This window comes from Crotalus tigris, unplaced genomic scaffold (genome assembly GCF_016545835.1).
Source record: "Crotalus tigris isolate CLP2741 ecotype Arizona unplaced genomic scaffold, ASM1654583v1 scf7180000020033.632256, whole genome shotgun sequence".
In the NCBI taxonomy this organism is placed as follows: Eukaryota; Metazoa; Chordata; class Lepidosauria; order Squamata; family Viperidae; genus Crotalus; species Crotalus tigris.
In genome coordinates, this window is record NW_024097828.1 from 285,120 (window position 1) to 308,693 (window position 23,574).

The following is a 23,574-nucleotide window of genomic DNA, read 5'->3' on the forward strand; positions in this document are numbered from 1 at the left end:
ACTATAACTGAATTTTCAATAACTGAAAATTGTGGCTGTTGTAGTTTGGATGATACTCATAACCATAGAAAAGTAATAAATGATAGTTAAAGAATCATGTGATAAGATTTCTTCTCTTTGTTTAATGGTAATTGGCATGCTTGGAATGGCTTTCTATATCATGCAAACATGCTACAGACCAGTTCTATGCTTTGATTAGCTACAGTTTTTTGAATATTTATTTATTAAATTTCTGTGGCTGCTCATCTTATATACATGTTTGGGGATGTGGACCATTAAAACAGGATAAACACAGGATAAACCAATAAAAATAGATCATTGTATCTGGATTCATACATTCTGCTAAGTCAAAAATTATATTTTAGAGATCACAATGATTGTCTCTTCATGACACTAATATACTATACTATAGCATAGTTTAAAATGTGAACCCAGTTCTAAATTAATGGTTTGAAGCATGAAATGTCAACCCAGAATCTTTATTTGGGCTAATTTGAGCTTGCCAAACATCTTCTGTGCTGGTGTTGGTTTGCAAAAGTTTGGAATAGATCCTGATTTAGCTTCTCCCATCTCACTCCTCCACATGTCTTTCAACACATCTCCTGGCATAGTTTAAACATAGCCATGGTCAGCCACCAGACTGTAATTACCTGACTGTTCTTGTCTCTTCCAGCCATTGCATTATTGACCCAGTACTGCATGCTAGTTCATTATTTAGAGCAGGAGTCACTTCCACTTAATCAGTTTCCAGAGTGGTTCATAGCATACAAATATCAACAGTGGTTCATTGCAAAGAACATTGAAGACGTTAACATTTTTTTAAGAAACAATGAAATAAAGCAGACGGAAATGTGCTACAGTTTGAAGCTTCTTCATCCCAAAGTCCTTGTGTGTTTTTCGTCTGATTCCCAAGCAAGAGGGAGGACAGCTTAGTCTCCTAATTAGTGATGTGAATTCATTTTCAGATGAAGGAAAATGGCATAAAATTGGCCCATTCAGTTCAATTTACATTATTTCCAAAACAAACCGAATGAGTAACAAGCAGATATGAATAGTTAAGTCTGTTGATCCTATTCATCGTTCTCTGTTCAGGATACAGGATGCCAATCTTTCTCTAAGGTCACTCGTGGCCAGAGAGGTGCTCCATGTGGTGTCTTGCATAATGCCAAGGCACCTGAGAGAAGAAAACAAGTTATTTCAGCAAATGCCACTATTTCATAGGCAAATGCCCACAAGGCAATCCCAATAAAGTTGTTGAGGCAACTGATGCTCTCAGCACAGCCCATGGCAAAGTATATACAATGGCAGGGGGATTGATTGAACAAAACTGAAAGTCAGTGAAACTGTGATGTATCTGTAACAAAATAAACATTTTTACTCCATGATGAAACTTGCATTCTTGTCAGTGACAATGAAAACAGAAAGCATTGATTCCACAGGTTCCATCATGTGGATTGGAAAGAAGTAGTCTGTACAGTATCTCTTCATAGAAGAATGTATTGCTGTAGTGATTTAAGGCTAGGTAGTTTTAGCAGAACAGGAACTATGTTACAAACCAAGGCCTTGCAATGCCTTGAAGTTTTATAATATCACTGCATAAGCTTTTAGGAATATAGTTCAGTTCATCCAATGCTCAGAGTACACAGACCTAAGAGGCAAGTATTATATATTCATGCAACTTGTTGCTTGAGGATGGGGTGGGGATGACAGTGGAGATAGATAAAAGGATGCCTGAAACAGAATTACCTCTAAGTTGTGGCCACTGAGAAGAATACATATTGAGTGTGATGAAGGCATTCTTGCAGTGACAAGCCAGCTGGCTATAAGACTGTTGTTATCTGCTGCATTAACAAGATCAAACTCTTTCAAAGGACTTCACAGACTGCAAACCGAAGTTTCTAACATTTACTTCTTCAACTTTTAAAAGAAATACATATAACTTACATGTCTTAAATAATCAAATCTTCTCAAACATAATCATTCCAGTGCCTCTAGAAGGAGCACAAAGAGAATTGTTTGATTGCTAGAATAAGTCTACAGCCGAACTTCCAATGGATTTATGTGTGCCTGTGCCTGTGCTTTCACTGGTAAAAATGAGTGCGAATTAGATATGCCTGTCACTGCTACATTTTTGCTTCTAAAAATAAAATAAAGGAGAGAGTAATAGTTTGAGGGCATTTATGAAGTTTTCTGGACAGGGTTGAATGCATTTGCATGGTACTTATGTGTGCGCTGACAGCAAGGGCCTTTAGCCAGCTGCTCCTCCTGCTTTAAGTACCCTGCTTACTCGTCTGTGTGTCAGAGTTTACAGGTCTGTATTATTTTCCCTCATTCAGAGAGTTGGCAGCTGGTATGGAGATCATGTACATAGCAGAATATACAAAAGCCAGCACCCAATTTATATCACACTTCTTCCTGTCCTCTAATAAGACACATTGTGATCTAAAACATAAGTGACCAGATGTACCACTCACTTTTCTTTGTCTGTAGAGAAGGGGTGTCAAACTGCCAGCCCACGGGCCAGATGCGTCATGCCAGTGACTTGGAACACAGGAGAGTTTCCTAGAACTCTTTCCCATTAGAGAAGTCTATTATGAAAGCAGTGACAATCAGCCAGCCCTGAATTAGAAAGTGTATGGGAAGGGAAGGGTGCAGAGAGAACAACATCATACTGTCATACTGCTTTTATAATATTGACTAAACATATTTACGAGGAGGAGAATGGGGCATTTCAGAGTGGCATAAAAATATGGCTTTGTGGACTTGATTGGGGTTAGAGGAAGATATGCATCTCTGGGGTTGGTGAATGTCCTGAAAGCCTCGCCCTGCCTTTTAACTATTTTTAATATTACTTTTTGATCCATCCTTGGCTTTTCAGTTGTAAACTTTATATACTGCTTTTACGTTTTAATATTTTTGCTTGTACGCTATCCGGAGTCCCTCTCTGAGGCATATGTAGTTTTAAAAAATTAATAAATAAAAAAAAGTAAATAAGGCAGGCTCAGGGGAACACTGACTACTGGGAAAGCCACAATTTCCTGCCATCCTAGCCAGTGCTAATTACTGAAGCATCATAGAGGAACAAGAAGAGAATGGCTTTCCTACCAGCTGGGTTTCTGACGGGTGCCTGCTGTTTTCTTGTCCTGCTTTCATGATCAGGTGCACATTGGAACTAATGTTCCACTGAACTTCATGAATGGAGAGGCAGTCAAAATGGAAGGTGCAAGTGAGGGGTGGGAGAAGAGGCATGCAGTTGTGGCATACAAATTCATGCAGAAGAGAAGAATGGTAGTGGAGACAACTGGATGCAAAGGCAACATGTGCAGAAGAAGCTTAACTCCCTCTGTGCTGAAGAATGGAGGAGGAGATTCCTTTAGCCCAGGGGTTCCCAATCGGTGGGCAGTAGCCCAATAGTGGGCGGTGAGGGGATTGCAACCGGGCCGTGGAAATGACTGGTGAGCGTGTGCGTGCACACGTGCATCCTCACTTGGCTGAGCAGTGAGCAAGAGCATGTGTGTGTGATCCATTTGTGTGAGTGGCAGGCATGCTTGCCAGCTGCTCAAGCAGAACCATCCCTTTCTCACTCCCGCCGGTCTGCAAAGCTGGAAATATTGGGCAACTCTGCTTTAGCCTACAATCCTACCTATTCTTCTGGAGCTTGGCATCTCCTATCGGTTACTGCTAAAGAATCCTGTAGGAGTCAGAATGATCATAACTGGTTCTTGCCTAATTAAAATAATTGAAGGTGCATGAATTCGGAGTCAGACAAATTTTCAACAGTAAAATTCTAAATCATCTGCTCAGGATTTAAATTCAGTTTCTAACTTTTCAAAACCATTTTCCTTAAGGAGATCAAGGGATAGATCAAAGCAAAAACCAAACCAAAACTTATCTAGATTACACAGAGGTGCTCCAGGAATAAAGTAGGCTTTGGGGAAAAGATCAGCATCTCTGGATGGAGAAGGACTGAAACTGCCATCTGATTTAGTCTTGTTAATCAATAGGCAGTTGTTAGCAGGATTGTCTTTAGCCAGTTTGAGACCAATCAAATGCTCAAAATAGGAAGCCTACTTTAGTTGCATGCAGGCTATATTGCTGCAGTCTGGAATATAAGAGCATGTTAAGGAGTCTTAAGAATCTTCAAATGGATTTTGAACCTAGCTGTCCTCACTGATGGGACCATTTAAGAGCAAGGGTCACACTAGATAATAGACACAATTCGACATGTGGATAATTTCCCTTGAGAAGGTCTGCCAGAGAATGGGAAAGGGGCTGGGATTTATCCAGACACACATACACTTATTTTTACAAACTGAAGAGTTGCTTGTTATTATATTGCCACTCAGGTAAATAGGCAATGGCTCAGTTAACAAATTACTGGATAGCTGTATATGTACATATAGTTCTTTTTACAGTTCCTTAATTGTTGACTCATACCATAACTAATGATATTAGTTATCACTGTGGAACAATAATTCCTACACATTGGCCATGCTTTCACAAGATTCCTGTTTTCTCCTTTCCAAATGCAGCTTTTAGTCTCTTCATCCACAGATCTCCCTTTCTGATCTGCTGACTCATCAGTTGCACATTCCTGCTTTCTCCCAGGATTCTTTCTTCAGCTCTGTGTCCAATTTCCTTCAACAACTTCAATCTTTGCACATTCTTTTACACAGCACCTCCAGCCTACACAGTATAAACACAATACCAAAAGTCTCCTCCGTTTGCCTAGCTGCAGATATGCCCCTTATATATTTTCCTTAAAAGGCAGATTTGTTACCCTTAACCAGCTACCTGTCTAGAAGCATTGACATGGAACTAGCAAAGAGGGAAAAATCAACCTTAAAACCAATGTTATAATTCCATCTGAATCTAGGCAATTTATCTCACACAGTATCTGTCCATATTACCTTTTCCCAGCTTATTAGTGTTTCTTGGTGTAAAATCTTCCTGCCTATATAAATAATAAATTGGCTTTTGCACCAGAACAATGAGCAATAAGCACAATAAAAACTTGTGACTTTTGGAGAATTAATATTTGGAAAATATTTTGAAGAATATCTATTGAATAGTATGCATTTGCTGATTTCAGCCAATCCTGTGTGGCTTTTCAATTCAAACTCCTTTCACCCAATGGCTTCTAAGTCCCTACAGATGACTAAAAGTATAGGAGCCTCTAGCCCTCCATTTCCTAATATAGCTTCCCAAAATGGGATTCCCTCAAGTAGAAATTCTACAACAGCTATTGTTTAACAATAAAGTTTTCTGGTGCCATTATGCTTTCTGAACAATATGTAAAGGCTGTTTCAGTTAGTGCTTTATTTAACATTTTTATTCACTAAACCTATCAAGCGTGACTAAAGGACACCAAGATTGAGGGTAGAAGTTCAAATAACATTGCACAAGCAGGCCTATAGATTTCATGCCTGTGAAGAGGCACCACCTATCTCATCTTCCTTGTGTCCTGGTTGGGTTGCACAGTGTTCCAAGTAATTAACACTTTAATCTTTTGATCACTTTGAAGTTGGAATGCCTACCTCAATCAACACCATTTCTATTTTTAAAGGGAAGAAGAAAGAAAGCAAGCCCCCCAAAACACTGTTATGTGATTCCTAATGTAAAGTTGCCCATATGCTGATCATAAAGTCTCTCTTAGATGAGAGAAATACAATTTTATTGGATATGATATTTCTATTAGAGAAGATGGTGTATCTCCAAGCTAGGTATGCTACCAGATACTGAAAATGTCGTTTCCATCCTTAATTCTGATGCCTCTTTTATTTTAGCTACAATAGCAACAGGGGAAAAAACATTAGTACAATGAATCAATAGCAGGATATTTTGTTTTTGTGTATCTAACTCTCTAACCATTTCATTATGTTATAAATAGGCTTCATGACATCTTTAAGAACAACCTGAATATGCTGATCATAAATCAGGACTTCATTTCAGCACTTTCTATCTTTGGAATTTAAGTGGAATATTCCAATGTGGGATTAAAAGGGGGGAGACTCTATTGCTCTATGAGGTCTGCATTTTTCTGATTTTGCCTTGTTTTCATTTTATTTCTGTGGGATTTGATAGTCACGTCAGCTTAGTCTGTGTTCTGCCACAGCAAATTTTTCATCAGCTATAAATAGAATTGAAAGCCAATGTGTAGCAGTTCAAATATTGGATTAGGTGCCCATAGAATGGGGGGCATGTGAAAAAATGTGAGTCACAATGGACCAGTGCAAATTTCAACCCTTATGTAGCAATAGCAATAGCACTTAGACTTATACACTGCTTCACAGTGCTTCACAGCCCCCTCTAAGTGGTTTTCAGAGTTAACATATTGCCCCCAACAATCGGGTCCTCATTTTACCAACCTCAGAAGGATGGAAGGCTGAGTCAATATTCGAGCCAGTGAGGATCGAATTCCTAGCAATGAGCTGAATAGCCTACAATATTGCATTTTAACAACTGTGCCACCATGGCTCCTACTTGCATGCTACATCACAATGTAAAATCAAAGAGGCAGAGCTGATATCCTGATGCACATTTTAGCCTTTTGCTGTCATTGTAATTAGCTGCAGATATTTATAGATCCATCCTTAGCCATAGAAACTCACTGGATAATGTTGGCCAGTCACTCTTTCAGCCCAATTTGTCTCACAGAGTTGTTAATTTGGGGGGAAATGAGGCAGTTGAGAGCCGTGGTGGCACAGTGGTTAGAATGCAGTACTGCAGGCTATTTCTGCTGACTGCCTGCTGCCAGCAGTTCAGTAGTTTGATCCTGACCGGCTCAAGGTTGACTCAGCCTTCCATCCTTCAAAGGTCAGTAAAATGAGGACCCAGATTGTTGGGGCAGTAGGCCAACTCTATAAACCACTTAGAGAGGGCTATAAAGCACTGTGAAGTGGTATATAAGTGCTATTGCTATTGCAAATGCCACCTGAGCTCTTCAAGGAAAGGGATATCATCCTAACAGATGAATGAATTGCTCTGCAGTGTGTAACTACACAGTGTGAATACACAGGTTTTCCTACTTCCACCTCCCTACCTCATTCCTTGTTTGGCACCAGCCATTCCCATTGATAAACTGCAATACAGGAGGAAAAAAAAGATTTGGCAAGCATCTCAAGATAGGTTTTGCCCAGATGGGAAGCCTCCCTTGCTGATGAACAGGAGGAGAGATCAAGTGACATTTGGTGGCTTTTTGCTCTTGGAAACTTGTAACTACAGAGCAAATTATAAAAGATGAAAAGCAGCTTTCAGTTCTCTCACTTTTGTCCTCGGATCTAAAAAGCCGATACAATTGGGCAAATAGCCATGCAATCAACCTCCTTGGGGTTTCAGATCAGGCTCCTTGTTTCTCCAAGGCATTGAAAATGCTCTGCAGACAACTCCCTATCAGCACGGGCAATTCTGATTTTTGTTTTTTTCCCTATGCTGAAAGCTGACCGTGGACCAAGCAGAAGAGAAACACTGCTGCTATTGGAATTAGTGTTACTGGTCCACCCCTTCCTTCAAATTACAAGGATGGCTTGCTCCTCTGTGACTTTCCATTGTTTCTGAATATAACTTGTCAGCCTTCTATCCATTACAGAGACCAAATGCAGTCTGAAAGAAGGGGAAGGATAGGCTGCAGCCATTTAAGCTGTCACTGGCATGATCAGCATTTTTAAATCACTGACATCGAATAACAACACTATATATTAATGCTCAGAAAAACAGCTTATCACTAAAAATCATCCACAGGACAGAATAAACGAACAGTCTTATCCCTCTGATTGTTTCCCGTTTGAGGGCAATGCAACCCCACATAACTAGACAGACAATGAGCCTACTTTGTACAGATGAACACATCTTGGTTTATGCTTTTATAACAAGTATTATGCTGCATCGCTCCCAGACTGAGGGAATATTTCTATATATTTTCTTACCTCTCTTACATTTATGATTGACTCATTGTTTGATAAAAGTATTATCCAACTGCATTATTAAAAGGGATCCCAATGCAGGCGTATAAATAAAACAAAAACAATAGAACCATATAACATTCCAAAATTAAAGCATAACTACCACAAGATGAAATAGCACAGCTTTTTGAAATGGAACTAAGGGAACACACAAATCCTCAGCTAATGTATGCAAGAGTCAATGTTAGGCATAATTAAACAAGGAAAATAATAAACAATTAGATGCTATCACCAAGAAGCCATATCCAAAGCACTGTATTATGGGCCATACCCACCAGTGAGAAGTGATAAGTCTTCTCATTATCTTTTAGTTTCTTTTGAACTTCTTACTCCTCACATTTTTCTTATCTTTTGCATAGGAAAAATAAGTTGTAATATTGCTCAAAATGTGGCACATTAAATGTGTTATTATGATACTGTATGTACCTTTGCCTCCTACTCAGCATTTTTCATTAACAAAATATTTCCCTAGTTTTGTTTTATGAGAAAGATCTTCAAAATAATTATGTCCTAGGCCACACAGATACCTTATATCTTAATAGAATAATGTGTTTTACTTTTAGCAGCCTTTTAGATGGATAGGAAGGAAGAGAGAGAAGATAGCTGAAAAATTACTGATGTTCTTTGTCTTGTCAGCACTGTATTTTCTCTCCTTAAAATTATTTAAGTTCCTCTGAAAGATACAATTGCAATGTCAAGTCTAATTTGTTGGGATGACAATGATGATGATGACAATGATGATGTAACTAGATTTTTATTTTGCCTCTTTGCCAATGGCTCAGGGCAATATATATGACATTCCTTCCTCCCATTTTTCCATATGAAAACCTTTTGAAACGGGTTGAGTTGAGAGACTGTAAATGGCCCAAAGTCACCCAGTAAGCTTCCATGCCTAAGGCTGCATTTGAACTTTTTCTTAACCTCTGCCCTAGAAACAGCAGCAGAAATGAACAGCAACTACTGTGAATTATAGAAAAAATAATAGGAAGCAAGTGGGCAGGAACATTTTCTGTTCCCTAAGAAGATGCTTACCTCTGAAAATGTGACCCAACTGAGTTATGTCTTCCTTATAACACCTCAACTTCCAGTGGCTGTAATCTTATATCTCCTAACCTGGGGATGAACCCCATTTAATTCAGTTGGAACTATTTCTGAGAATGAGAGCTGGCACTGTAGAAAGATGCCAGCACTGCATCATCGTTGAACTCAGACTTGAAAGACTTTTCCTTATCTCTGTACTCACCCAGTGGTATTTTTGTGCTATATATGCAATGCAAACAAAGACTTCTGTAATATGAAACAGAGGCAGTGATGCACATAGAAGAATTTTATCTTATTTTATATTCATAAAGAAGATCCCATTTGCAGGGGGGGGCTTTCTTTTTTTCTTTTTTCTTTTTTGGGAGACAACTGGTATGTTAATTACCACTCTCTTTAAAAGAAAAATAAAACGATAGCTTTTTGCCTTGTGGACTTTACCAGTTCTTTCACCAAATTGAAAGGGTCATGATAAAGAGACAGGGTTGATTAACTCGCAGGAATTCAGCCTTTGTCTTTGATTGCTTAGTATTAACTGGATAAAATTATAGCCTTTTGGAGGTTGCATGTAAAAATATTTTTTTAAATGTCAAAAGAAAGAGAAAATATCAATGCTGGTGATAACAGAAAGAATGGCTTGGTTAAATTAGAGCCTTTTGAAAACGGCAAAACAAGCCTCATGTGAAAGGCAGAGAAAGAAATTCCAGCTTCTGTCCAGCTTAACAAAATAATGGGGAATATGGGGAAGAGATGGACTGCAAGAAATAACGGGCACTGACCATGGTGCTGAAATGTAGTTCGTTATGCTGATCCTACAGCAGAGGTCTCCAACCTTTTGGGCACCAAGGACCGGTTCCATGGAGAAAGGTTATTCCATGGACTGAAGGAGGTGTGGTTTCATGTATTGGCTGAATCCTGTGGATGGGGCTTTGTTTGTTTGTGCACACCAGTTTCTGGCATGCTGCGGCCTAGTGCCGGTCCACGGACTGTGGGTTGGGGACCCCTGTCCTACAGCACAAGGCAGAAAAAAGACACCATCTCATCTCACATGAAACAGTGGAGCATCAATTTATTCGAATTTAAGATGTAATCACAGCCAACCAAAATAGCCCAATGGTATCAATCATGCAGAGAAAGGATATTACAGGCCCTGCGTTTGCTGAAAGGACAAGTGATTAATTTTACCTTTACCTCACCCAATCTGATAGTCCTCTACCATATATTTTTGTATATTGTGCATAAAGTCACTCCAGCATACCTATAATTGGTCAACAATGCTATCAGCCTTGATTGTTATGCTTATCAGTAAATTGATTCAGGATGGCATGCAATAGCCCAAACCTGCAAAGATGAAGTGAGGAAAGCTAAGGTTCAAAATGAACTAAAGCTTACAACAAAAGTCAAAAATAACAAAAAAAAATTCTTTCAAGATGTAAAACACAAGAAAAAAGTCAAGGAAACTATTGATCCATTAGTGGGAGAAAGTGGCAAGAAGGTGACAAGCAACAGGGAGAAAGCAGAACTACTTAATTTATAGTTTGCATCTGTCTTTACAAAAAGGGAAGAAAAAAGTGCAACCTATAAAAAAAGAGTACGGTGAAAAACAGATTAGAAACACAAGTTAAGATAGGCAAGAAAATGATCAGTGAGCACCTGTCCACCCTAGACAAGTTCAAATCACCAGGACCAGATGGATTACACCCCAATGTTCTGAAGGAACTGGCAGATGTGATCTCAGAACCACTGAAATATATCTTTCAAAGACCCTGGAGCACTGGGGAACTACCAGACTGGAAAAGAGATGATTTTGGTTTCCCATCTTCAAAAGAGGAAAAAAATAGATCCAGGAAACTACAGACCTATCAGCCTGACCTCAATACCTGTCTAGTTTAATAAAGAGAAGGACTAGGGGTGACATGATAGCAGTATTCCAATATCTCAGAGGTTGCCACAAAATAGAGGGAGTCAAGCTATTCTCCAAGGCACCTGAGGGCAGGACAAGAAGCAATGGATGGAAACTAATCAAAAAGAGAAGCAACCTAGAACTAAGGAGAAATTTCCTGACAGTTGGAACAATTAATCAGTGGAACAGTTTGCCTCCAGAAATTGTGGATGTTCCAACACTGGAAGTTTTAAAGAAAAGATTGGACAACCATTTGTCTGAAATTGTATATGGTTTCCTGCCTGAGTAGGGGGGTTGGACTACAAGACCCCATGGTCCCTTCCAACTCCATTATTCTATGCCATCTATGTCAATGCTGAAAATTGTGACATTTTATCAGCACAGCTATTCTGGTGCCCAATGCAACATACGTATTTGCCTACATAACAGCTCATAGGATTTAACCTTAAAGTATGACTGTATTTGGAAAAAGAAAGAAGCAGCAACTCAAATCCATAACTATGAGATCTGGTTTATCAAAATGAAGCAAATTTCGTGGAGTCAATTTGACCTCAGGATTCGAGTCATCAACATACCTTGTCCAAGATAGATTAAATCTATCTCCATAGCCATATGCTAGTGAAATAAAGTGAAAAACTGATCTACATCTTATAAATTATTGATAAACTATAGTCTCTTCCTCCTACCTCAAATATCATAATGCAGAAGGTACACAAGCTTTTAAACACCTTGAAAGTAAAAGACATGATAGAGATGTTGGCATGAATATAACATTTTAGACAATAAGGGAACAAAGGTTTTTCTTGGACAAAATAGGACTTGCTTGACATAACTCTGATGGATGGATGGATGGATGGATGGATGGATGGATGGATGGATGGATGATGGATGACACCCGAAGCATGGACTCAGTTGTTGCCTTTCTTTTAGGCTGAACAACAACTGTGGGAATGGCTCCTGTGCAATTAGAACTACCCACAAGGAGTGGCATTATAATATCACTATAAGAATAAACAATGTAGTAAGAATAACATATATTGTTTATTTTGTTAAAGTACGGTAATAGTAAAAGTATATGTCCTCTGCAATATACTCCGAATAACTTTTTAGAGTAGCTCAGTATTCTTCCTTCCTTCTTGTTAGGAGCTACTCATTATTTGTGGAATAAAGAGAAAGAAGTTTTTTAACTTCTTTGAATTGAAATGAGCAATCTGCAATCTATGTACCATAGTTCTCTAGTTTTCTATTATTTTTTATGACTACCTATACTAAGATGGATTTTGGGAATGAGGAAGCATAAATATGCATATGGCTGTACATACATATCCCCCCCCCCAACCCAGCACCAGGTAAAAATATTTCCTCCCCTTTAAGTTGAAGCTTAGAATGACAAGTGACTATAGCTGTCCTCTTAAACTGATGTCAGCTGCTGATCTTCAAGGCAATTCATTCGAATTCAGCCTGTGTTACTATCCTAAAGAAAAGCATAAGATAAGTAAAATGCTTTCTTATTTTTTTTCTCGTGCTTAAAGGGAACAGCAGAATAAGCAGCAATTGCAAGGAGCTCTTGCAGAAAGATCAAAAGATTTCAGAGGTGAACTATGGGCCCCTCGCAGTGTCTGAACAAGTATATTACCTGCCCCTAATCCAGCATTAGGCCATCCTTTCAGCTTTTTACATTGAATAAAGGTTTTGAAGTCTCTGTGCCATAGTCAATAAATCCAAGCGTCTGTCTGTCTGTCTGTCTGTCTGTCTGTCTGTCTGTCTGTCTATAATCATGTAGCCACTGTATCTATCTCCCAGCTGTTTTATTTCCTATAAGAAAAGAGAAATGATTTTTCACTTTATAGGTCCTAGTCATCATTGTACTACTGAGTTATAAATGTGACACACACAAAACGACAGTGGTAAGAAGGAGTTAATCAGTTTCTAGTTGACTGTGTCACAATTTCCTTGAGTAATATTTTTTTTAAAGAACAATAGCAGGAAATGTAATTTTTAAAAGGAAGACTACTAAATCAATAGGTGCTATATGACTAATCATTTTCTATTTATTCAGCGGATAAAGGTAGAGCCGTGATCTGAAATCCCAAATACAGAGCTGAGATGGTGCTGCAGCACTCAGAATAACAGTAACCAGAGAGAGGTGGTCTTTTTTGTCATTATAGCAGAAAGGCTGAGCTAGCAAAAAGAGGATAACAATGTGTATTTTTAATGAAGTTAATAAAACCTCTGAATAGTTAAAGCAGGCAGTCTTTTTGTCATTATTATTTAATAATAATTTATTAAATTTGTATGCCACTTGACTCCAGCAGCTCGAGATAATGTTTCCTCTAAGCTTCCTCTAAGATTCTCAATAGCTAGTCTTCAGATTATATGTATATAAAGTGTATGTGTGTATATACAGTATAAGTTCTTTTGTATCTAGAATGGGAAGGTATCTCTCTGCATGTATGTAGAATATTAATTCTGCCTGATTGTGTTCAAAAGTTTAAATTGATTCAGAAAATCAACACAATTTAATGAACATGTTTGCATTCACTTTTTAGAAAAAGCACAGGGCCACATTTGTGGAAAATATCAGAATTAGTCCAAAACAATTAGAATCCAAAAATCATGGCAAGAATTAAACTAGTCAAAATCAAGACAAGACAAAATAACCAAGGAATATAGTTATTCTCCTATACACAGAAAAGTGAGAAAAAGACTTTATTGTTTGCCATGTTTGAAGGCCTGCTCCAGAACCACCTGCCCTCTTCCTATTGACTGGCTTTCTGGACAAAAACATCATTTAAAGCTGACTAGGTAGGCATCAATTTCCTCCAGAGTAGCTGGTTCCTTGAGATAATTACTTTGCTGCTAACATAAAGATGAGGAACTTACTTGTCTGGGTGTGGTCCTCATGTTTCTGTGTGAGAACTTAAAGTGAATGGCACTTTCCTTCATGAGAACCAAGAATAGTGGGAAGATTGCTTAGGAAAAATCCAGCTGATCTTTTTGTAAGAGAATTGCTGACAAATGATACCCTTAGTGAAGTTCCAGATAGCCACTTTATGGAATGTAGTCTTTGTATCATCCTTTCATAATTTTTTCACTAAGCATTGCAATACAATGATCATCATATGTTATCAGTGCCATTTAATTGCATCCAGAACATTCTGTGTATGAAAATAATATCCAAATTTTGCAAAACAAAAGAAGGGAAGTATGGATTTAAATTCAGTCCTAATAAGAGCAAACTTGTGGAACTAAATGAGGCAAGTTACTATCCTAAATTTCATTGAAGTTATGATTAAATCTGAATCCAACTCGATCTCTGTGCAATATCTTGGATTAATCATAATTTTGATACTAGCTTCTAAAAATCAACTCAGATCTAAAACAGTCTGAATCATAGACAGGTTGGTTCCAGGGGTCTGTATCTAGTTTGGATTTCTGGGGTAATAAATTCTTAAATCTCTTACATTCTAACCAAAATAGCAAAATGCTGAAGTGAGGGAAAGTAGGAGGGTATATAGTTGTGTGGCTGATTGCTGTGGTTATCACTGAGGCAATAGTTTTACTAGAGAGCCATTTAGACCTGGTTCCAACCCCCTGCTTAGTGCAAGTATCCAAATTAAAACATCCCAAAAATGTCTGTCTAATCTTTACTTGAATAAATCCAAGAGGCCAAGTGGATCATTAGTTCCACAACTCTTAATGTTAGTAATGCAGTTTGCCCCCTAATATTCCATCAAAATCCTTCAGTCAGAAGTAATGCTTTCCAGAAAGATAACCAGATAAACTGTGCAAATTTTTATAGCATCTTGGCCACATCAAAATTACAGGTAGTCCTCGACATAGTGTATGACCACAACTGATCCCAAAATTTCTGTTGTTAAGTGAGACATTTGTTAAGTGAGTTTTGTCCCGTTTTATGACCTTTCTTGCTTCAGTTGTTAAGTGAATCACTGCAGTTGATAAGTTAGTAGCCCGGTTGTTAAGTGAATCTGGCTTCCCGATGGGCTTTGCTTGTCAGAAGGTCGCAAAAGGGGATCACATGACTTTGAAACACAGCAACGGTCATAAATATGAACCAATTGCCAAGCATCTCAGTTTTGATCACATGATTATGGGGATGCTGCAAAGGTCGTAACCATGAAAAACGGCCATAAGTCATTTTTTTCAGTGTTGTTGTAACTTTGAACAATCACTAAATGAACTGTTGTAAGTTGAGGACTACCTGTATTTATAAAAGTAAAGGAGTAAAGAAGAAGTAGAAAAAGAAGTAAAGAAGTAAAATTTGCTTGAGGTTTCTTTTTTGTTGCTGTTGTTGTGGTTTGCTAATAACATCTTGTTATTCCAGTACAGGCTAGGCATTTCCTAATTTATTTTGAAGTCTACCTCTTCTCTCCCAAAACGTTTAGGTAACACCAGGGTCTGTAATGTGAATTTCACCTGCCTTATTAATAGTTAAATAGCTCCGTTTGCACATGCTTAATGTGATTAGTTAATTAATTCTTTTTATGGCCCTGATGCCACCCTTTTGCATATACTTAATGGAGTATATGGAGAACAGGTACTTACTATACTATGAGAACACCACAAGAAAAGAAACAGAAGAGGAAGAGTGACTGAAAACACAAAAATCTCCATTTCAGAACTCTGTGCCGAGAACTAATAGCAGAGAATGCAAATATCTAGCCAGTCCTGATTGGTCAATGGGAGCATAAGCAGAGATAAAATGATGGGGGTAGAAAGCAAGCTTGCGTCAGGGCGTCTACGGAAAAGACTGCAGGACTAGAAAGGAGTAGAGAAAAGCAGGGAGAAACAATGACCACATCTCTGTACCTGTACATTCAGCTTTACACCTTCTATGCATAGGATCTACTGGATGATACCTTGGGAGAGTCAGAAGACAAATATTTTAGATTTGGTTTGAACGAGGGAAATTTAATTTCAAATTCCTTCTCACCTATTGAGCCCATGGTATGCCCTTTTTTTCTTTGTCTATTTTTATTTTACTCAAGACAAGGTTAAAATACAAACCTCCAAAAAAAATCCAAAAAAGGACAAAAAAGAAACAAACGCAAATCTAAGACATTTAAAAAAGAAAAAGGTGCATTAAAAAAACCTCAACACATATACACATATTATCCCTCCTACTGATTGATACATTACTACGACATTGATTTCTATCCCTTGTGAAACAGCCTCCCCCCCAATTTTAAACTAACGAAACTATTTGCAAGTTATTGACCTGTCTTCTATATATTACATTAGTGACAAAATAGTTAACAGGAAGAAGAAGAATACTAAAACAAAACAAAATTAAAGTTTCAAAACTCTCTGTTAAAAACTGTTATTGTAATCCACTCGTAGAAAGTTTACCACCTTATCTTATTTATCCCAAATTATTCCAAAAGTTAAAAAATAGTTCATCCTGGATCACATTTTATTTATTTATTTTTATTTTTATGAGACTAATATACCGCTTTAAGTGCAAGCACTCTCTAAGCGGTGTACACCAGTAAGCAATGTATATATATATTTACATTGCCCCCAACAATCTGGGTCCTCATTTTACCTACCTCGGAAGGATGGAAGGCTGAGTCAACCTTGAGCCGGTGAGATTTGAACCGCTGACCTGCTGAACACAGTCAGCTAAAGTGGCCTGCAGTACTGCACTCTAACTGCTGCGCCACCTCGGCTCTTAATGTCATCTCTTATCAATTGTGGTCTAATTAAATATAATAGATTCAGTCTCCAATAAATCTATCTTCCCATCAAGGTCCAAATACAAGTGGTTTCCAGTTAGATGTAATAAATAAATAAATCCATTCAGTCTCCCTCAATCTTCATAGGAAAAAGGAATTTGTCACTTCCCTAATCAGAGTCCTGTTATTGCAGGGATATGCAGGCTTAAACTTCAGAGAAACAGATGGAATCAACTCATTCTCCAGCTGTGAGAATATCTCTTCGGTCTCAAACTGGTTCTTTTTGTATATCTGTATCCAAAGTTACATGCCCCAACATCTTTTGCATAATCATTATCGTCTCATTAAGCTTTTTAGAGAGACTTTCAGCTAGAAGCTGCATACTATCCAACCACTTTTCTTAGGATTTCAGCCACCCCTTAGTCTGTCAGATTTGATCAGGGAACAAAGAACACTGAAGCCAAAGGAAACCAAAGAAATATTTTCTAAATATATTTAGATATTTCAATCCTAGGCTAAAAGAAAAATTGAAAAAAGAACTCCAAATAGTTCGCAAATTCAAAACCTACAGAAATCCTGTGGTGAGAGTCTAATATTGAAATCAGTTGAATGAAAGCTCTTCGCCCTCCAAAGGCATTCTGTAGTTCCTTATGAAAGGAACATATACATCAACATATATCAAAGGGGGGGGGGAACAGAGTCCAGCAAGGGGTTCAAATAAATCAGCATTCAACCACTGATCAACTTTTAAAGCAATACATAAAATAAAACAAGACATTCAAAAAGTGAAAATTAAGATACCAGGCATGCTTAAGAAAATGAAACTGCTGACAGGAAGATGTACTGTATATGCCCAGTGACTTTTCAATAGCTTCCAGAGAGAACTGGAATCTTCATGACTCCCCTTCCCAACTGTCTCCATAGTCATCTAAAAGTCATCTTGAGCCGAGGTGGCGCAGCAGTTAGAGTGCAGTACTGCAGGCCACTTTAGCTGACTGTGTTCAGCTGGTCAGCGGTTCAAATCTCACCGACTCAAGGTTGACTCAGCCTTCCATCCTTCCGAGGTAGGTAAAATGAGGACCCAGATTGTTGGGGGCAATGTAAATATATATATATACATTGCTTACTGATGTACACCGCTTAGAGAGTGCTTGCACTTAAAGCGGTATATAAGTCTCATAAATAAATAAATAAATAAATCTTGAGTCATTCCTAAGTGCTCCCATTCAAATCCAGGGAGCAGCACTGCCAGAAAACCAGCTTTAGTAGTAAAATCACCAGATCATCGGTTAGAGAAAAGAAAAGCTCTTACCCTGTAGTGGCCATCTTGGGGAGGACTGGCCTTGTGTATAGTTAAAGTTGTACCACTATGTAGAATTTACTTGAAATCTAACTGAACGTAAACTCATATTGCAGTAAACATACCTTTGGCTGATATGTGTCTCTATCCGTCTGTCTATCTGTCTGTCATCTATCTATCTATCTATCTATCTATCTATCTATCTATCTTTCTATCTATTTAACTATCATCTATCTACGGCTTTCATTATTGACTCCTAGTGATTATCTGGACAAGTCCCTGCAGTTTTTGTGACAAGATTCAGAAGTGGTTTCTTTTGCCTCCTTAGGGTTGAGAAAGAGTGACCAGTTCAAGGTCGCCCAACTGACGTTGTGCCTAAAGTAGGACTAGAACTCACAGTTTCCCAGTTTCCAACCCGATGCCTTAATCATTGCATCTAACTAGCTGAACTTTATCCACATGATAAATAATAATAAAGCACTTAGGAAACAATAAACATTTATAAATGTTGTTCATAAGAATGATGAAATCAACATTTCAGAGAACCTGTTCAGTTTTTTGGCATATAACAGCAATAGGGGGTTAATAGTGCTCCCTGTTCATGCCTCAGTCTCCACTATTTAAGAATTTCACAGCAACAGATTGTTGGTTTGTTTTAATAATTACTCACATTCTTGGAGTGCTTTCAGGTAATTTTTTAAAGAATATTAATTAAGCTTTACCCACTTCTGTGATATTGCACAGTTCACCAGAATAACAACCGGGAAACTAGAGGATTCTGTTCAACAGCAGAAGCAAAAACGTGTAATGTCACTTACTAAGGTTACATAATATTTCAAAATCTCCTTTTTACCAAAGATAGATTGGACAGCTAAAAATATATCAATAGGAAGTTAGCTATAGAGTCCTGCTTTGGGGTTCAGTTTATACAGTAACAGTGTGAAACAGCAACATCACAAGTTACAAATATCAGTTGCGATGATGCTCCATCTAGATATCTGCTGTAACATTTGACCAGCAGAACATATGGCATCCCATCCTCAGGTCAAAAATTGTTCAACCAGCATCTGCTGTTGTCACTGATCCAAGAACCGCATGAGCAGGATCTTTCTACACCAATAGTTATGAGGTACATTATTTAAAACAAGAGCATATTGGACTTGGCCTCTTTGATAAGCACCTTAATTTCAAAAGATAACCATGCTGATAGGTGTTTTGTTGAGAAACCCAACTGATTGTGTCTTCCAAATGAATGTTTCAAATAGTTTAGTAAAATAACCTTTAAAAAAGGGAAGAAAAACAGCTTGAGGAGGGAATAATTTGATAGTAACAGATAATATGGGGAATAAAGTGCTTATTGCATTTTCAACTTGTCAATGCTGATTCCAAATTGTTATCTTTTTGCTGCTTTCTACCCTCACACCGATGGAGTATGAACTAGCCTCCATTTCATCCAGCAGGTTGTTCTAAAAAAGTTTTAAGGATGGGGAAAAAACAATTATTTTTGTATTTGCAGGGAGGTAATGCATTTAGACAGACCATAAACTAAAATTTCTGTTTGCACACACCATTAGACTAAGCTAACACGGAGTTGTATTGTTTATGGATCAGCCTCATATAAGAAACTAGCCATTGCTATGTGTATCAGGACATCACATCAACCTGTAATATGATTTATTTGGACATAACATGTTATCTGAAGAGAGGTATTTTTTTTTGTAGTAGGGTTATCATTCTATCTGAACACAGCCAAGGGATCATGTGAACATAATTCACAGATAAATGTTTCAGATGCCTTTCCTCTCCAGAAAACCAGAGGAAGATTTTGGGAGAGTGTATACAGTATTATCCTTTTATTTGAATATATCTGTCCCAAATTGGATCCTGATTTGAAAACAAGATAGATGATAGATGATAAAGATGATAGATAGATAGATAGATAGATAGATAGATAGATAGATAGATAGATAGATAGATAGATAGATAGATAGATAGATCGATAGGTAGGTAGGTAAATAGGTAGGTAGGTAGGTAGGTAGGTAGGTAGGTAGGTAGGTAGGTAGGTAGGTAGGTAGGTATGCAGGCAGGCAGGCAGGCAGGCAGACAGATCAAGATTTAATGAAACTTGAATGTTAAATGTTTTAGAAATATAAATATATATAATGTGTCTAAGCCATTTTACTATACTCTCTGTGTCATTTTAACATGTCACTTACTGGTAATATTCATTCTCAGAATATAAAGACTTATCTGTGTGATACATTTTACAAATTATGTCTAGAAATCTGAAGAACCTGCAAAGGAAGAAAGTACAAAAGGGAGTTTGTAATAAGACACAGCAGTGTTCACTGTTCAAGAAAAGCAATCATGCAGAAAGTGCAAGCTGACTATATGATTTGAGTAGGCCTTTGAATCGAAGCTGATGCCAGTGTATTTGTATTTATTTTAAAATACCTGCAGTTTACTCCAACAGTAACTTCAGCTGTGAAATACTTGTGTCTAGGGCTATGGACTGGTATTATCCGAAAGGATAATGTACAATACATGAAAAGTAGCAGATTTTTCTGCTACTGAAATTGTAGGTATTCAACAAATGTATCAGGCACAAAAAAACCAGGTCAACACATATAAGTCCAAATTAACTGTTTTATTGCTAAAAGCCTATGCACAAGAATCGTCTCAACTAACGGTCAGCACCTGGTTAGAATTAGATACGGTTCAATGACGATCAATGGGAATTGGACTTTGTTTGTGGCTACGCAATAACTCTAAACTGATGCCCCTTCTTATTCCTTCCCTAGCTCTGCCAATTTTTCTTCTACAAACAAGAACTATATCTTTCCAGAGTAAAGAATTCTACTTCAGCACCTTAGATAGCCCTTTTTGCGTGACTGTTTAGTGGTCAACTTACAGCCACAATTGGGACAAGAATTTCCATTGCTAAGCATGGCAGTTGTTAAATGAGTCACACTCAATTTCTTGTTGGATTCACTTAAACAGTTGCCAAGTGAATGATGCAGTCTTTAAACAAATCTGGCTTCCCCCCATTGACTGTGCTTGTCCGAAGCCAGCTGGGGTGGTCTAAAATGGGAATGCTGTAATCTTTGTACGTGCGAGGACCTGTTGCAAGATACTCTTTTCAGTGCCATTAGAACTTTGAACTGTTGCTAAATGAATGGTTATAATTTGAGGACTACCTGTATAGAGTTTCATTTTTAAAAAGTCATTGCTTAAATGATCTTCTCAACCTCCCCCAGTTCTCCAAAAAGTACAGTGTCATAAACTCGTAATACAAAGATTGTGGCTATTTTGGTTTGTTAGTGAAAACCTGACCAACCAAATTATTTAACAAGCCATGTTTAAATCACAGCCTGAGGTGGGAACCCAGTTCATTGATTTTAGGGCACATTGATAAATGTTACTCATGACAATAAGAAAATAACTAACCCTTTTAAGGGCATATTATGTGAAAATTGCTAATATAGATTAATTTCTGCCACATTTTACTTACTTGGTGAGTTTTTGTTTGTTTGTTTTATTTAGTGTTAGATTCCAAAACTTTTACATTTATCAAGATTTGCTTTATTTAAAGCAAGTTAATTCACTCTTTAAAATTTACCAATCTCTCCAATTTTATATTCCCCTGAAATTTAAAATGTCTACTCTTTCATATAAGATAAAATACTCCCAAAGCAACTTTACTGACTATTAGCAGATGAACTGATATCTATGGTAATTGTTAAGCTATCACTTATGAAGGAGGAAATCAGTAACAAATAAAAACTTATTCTGAAAAGCTGTTCTTCGAATTAGTTAACATGGTTAAATAATGCATATTTATTTATTATGATTATTATGTACATAAAAGTCTGTAAGAATGTTCTAAATCTGGGCATAACAAATTGACAGAAGACTTTACCTATTAGACAGATGGCATTGTATTTGACAAAATTCATTAAAGTATATACTGTACATATAAAATTCCTTAAATGTTTATACCTTATGACACTGTCGTGGCCATTTCCAGTAACATAAATTTTACTGCATTTGTTTATATTGTGTTGACCTCATATAAGAGATTTAATGTTCAGCCACCTTATCTGATTCAAATATGTATTTAGGCAAGATAGAGATACAAGATCATAAGAAGTATTTCCATTTTAGGTATAAGAAGTTTACAGAAAGATCAAGAACTATATTACATAATGAATCAACACAAATATTGGTTCTGCTAAAACAAACAATATTAACATTTCAAACTGAACACACAATTCTCTAGAGAAAGATATTTAGGAAAGGAAGCATATCTATTGTATATGGATAGAAAGAAGAAAAAGTATATGAAGTTTTACAAAGACTATCTAATCTCAGGCAATGTACCTATTCTGGGTTTCAAGAAGTCTTTTTGGCATTTAATTTTGCTCTTCCAACAAACCCAAAGTTTCTGAATGAGTAAAGAGTAGGACCCTTTTTCCACTCTTGAGCCTCAGGAGTAGCAAATCTAAAGCATCTCCATTTGTCATCTCCGTGTTTCCAGATGCTGAAAAATGATGGTATCTCTAGATTATTTTCCTGCACTGGCCTATTTATTGTGACCAGATTCCACTCCTAACTACTGCCAATCTTTGATATACTTTGATTGTATCTTCACGGTTTTGTTTGTTTACAGTAAATTTCCAGGCTGCCTCAATAGGTTATGATTCTGGGCAGCTTACAAAACACAACAATAAAACCGAGAACTATAAACCCAAACACCATTCAAAAAACAAAACATTGAACAAAGGGTCCTTTGCCTTTTCTGTTCCGGTGCCTGTGGTAAACCAGGATTTAGGAACTCATTCAAAGAGGGATAGGGTGCAAACTATGTGAATCTTGGATTAAAAAAAAAAAGTGTTCCAGAGGACAGGTACTATGACAGAAAAGGCCCAATTCCTGAGTCTGATAAGAAGACATTGATTGATGGAACTTGGAGGAAGCCATATAGGATGGGAAGAAATTGTTGGAGATGCATAAGAATATAATACCTCAGAGAAGCTCTATTCTTTGAAGGAATTTATAAGTGATATGTCATTCAAAGCAACCAGTGTAGCTCACAAAGCAGAAATGTTACATGGGCACATTCAGTGCCCAGAGGTTGTAAGGGCCTGGATGGAGAGAAACCAGTTACAGCTCAACCCTACCAAAATAGAGTGGTTGTGGGGTTTGGGCTCTGGAGTCAAGACAATTGAAATCTGGATGAGGTAAACACTGCCCCACAAATATCTGGTGCACAATGTGGGTGTCCTCTTGGACTCACATCTCCTGCTGGAAAAGCAAGTGGCAGCCACGGCCAGAGAGTGCCTTTGCACAAATCCATCTTGTGCACCAATTGCACTCGTTTCTTTGTTTGAGAGGTCTTCCTTATATTTATCCATGCCTTAATCACCTCCCATTTGGATTACTCCATCATGAGGCTGCCCTTGAAGACCACCCAGAAAATGAACCGGTCCAGAGTGCAGTTTTGGGTGCCCTGTGATTCACCCAAGAAATACCACTGCTGTGTGAACTTTACTGGCTTATAGTTGCTTTCCAGTGCAATTCTTTTTTTATATTCATATAGATAAATGTTTTATTAAGAATTTTGATTACAATAGTAAAAACTAATACAAATTAAATTTAAAGAAAAAAGAATAGCAA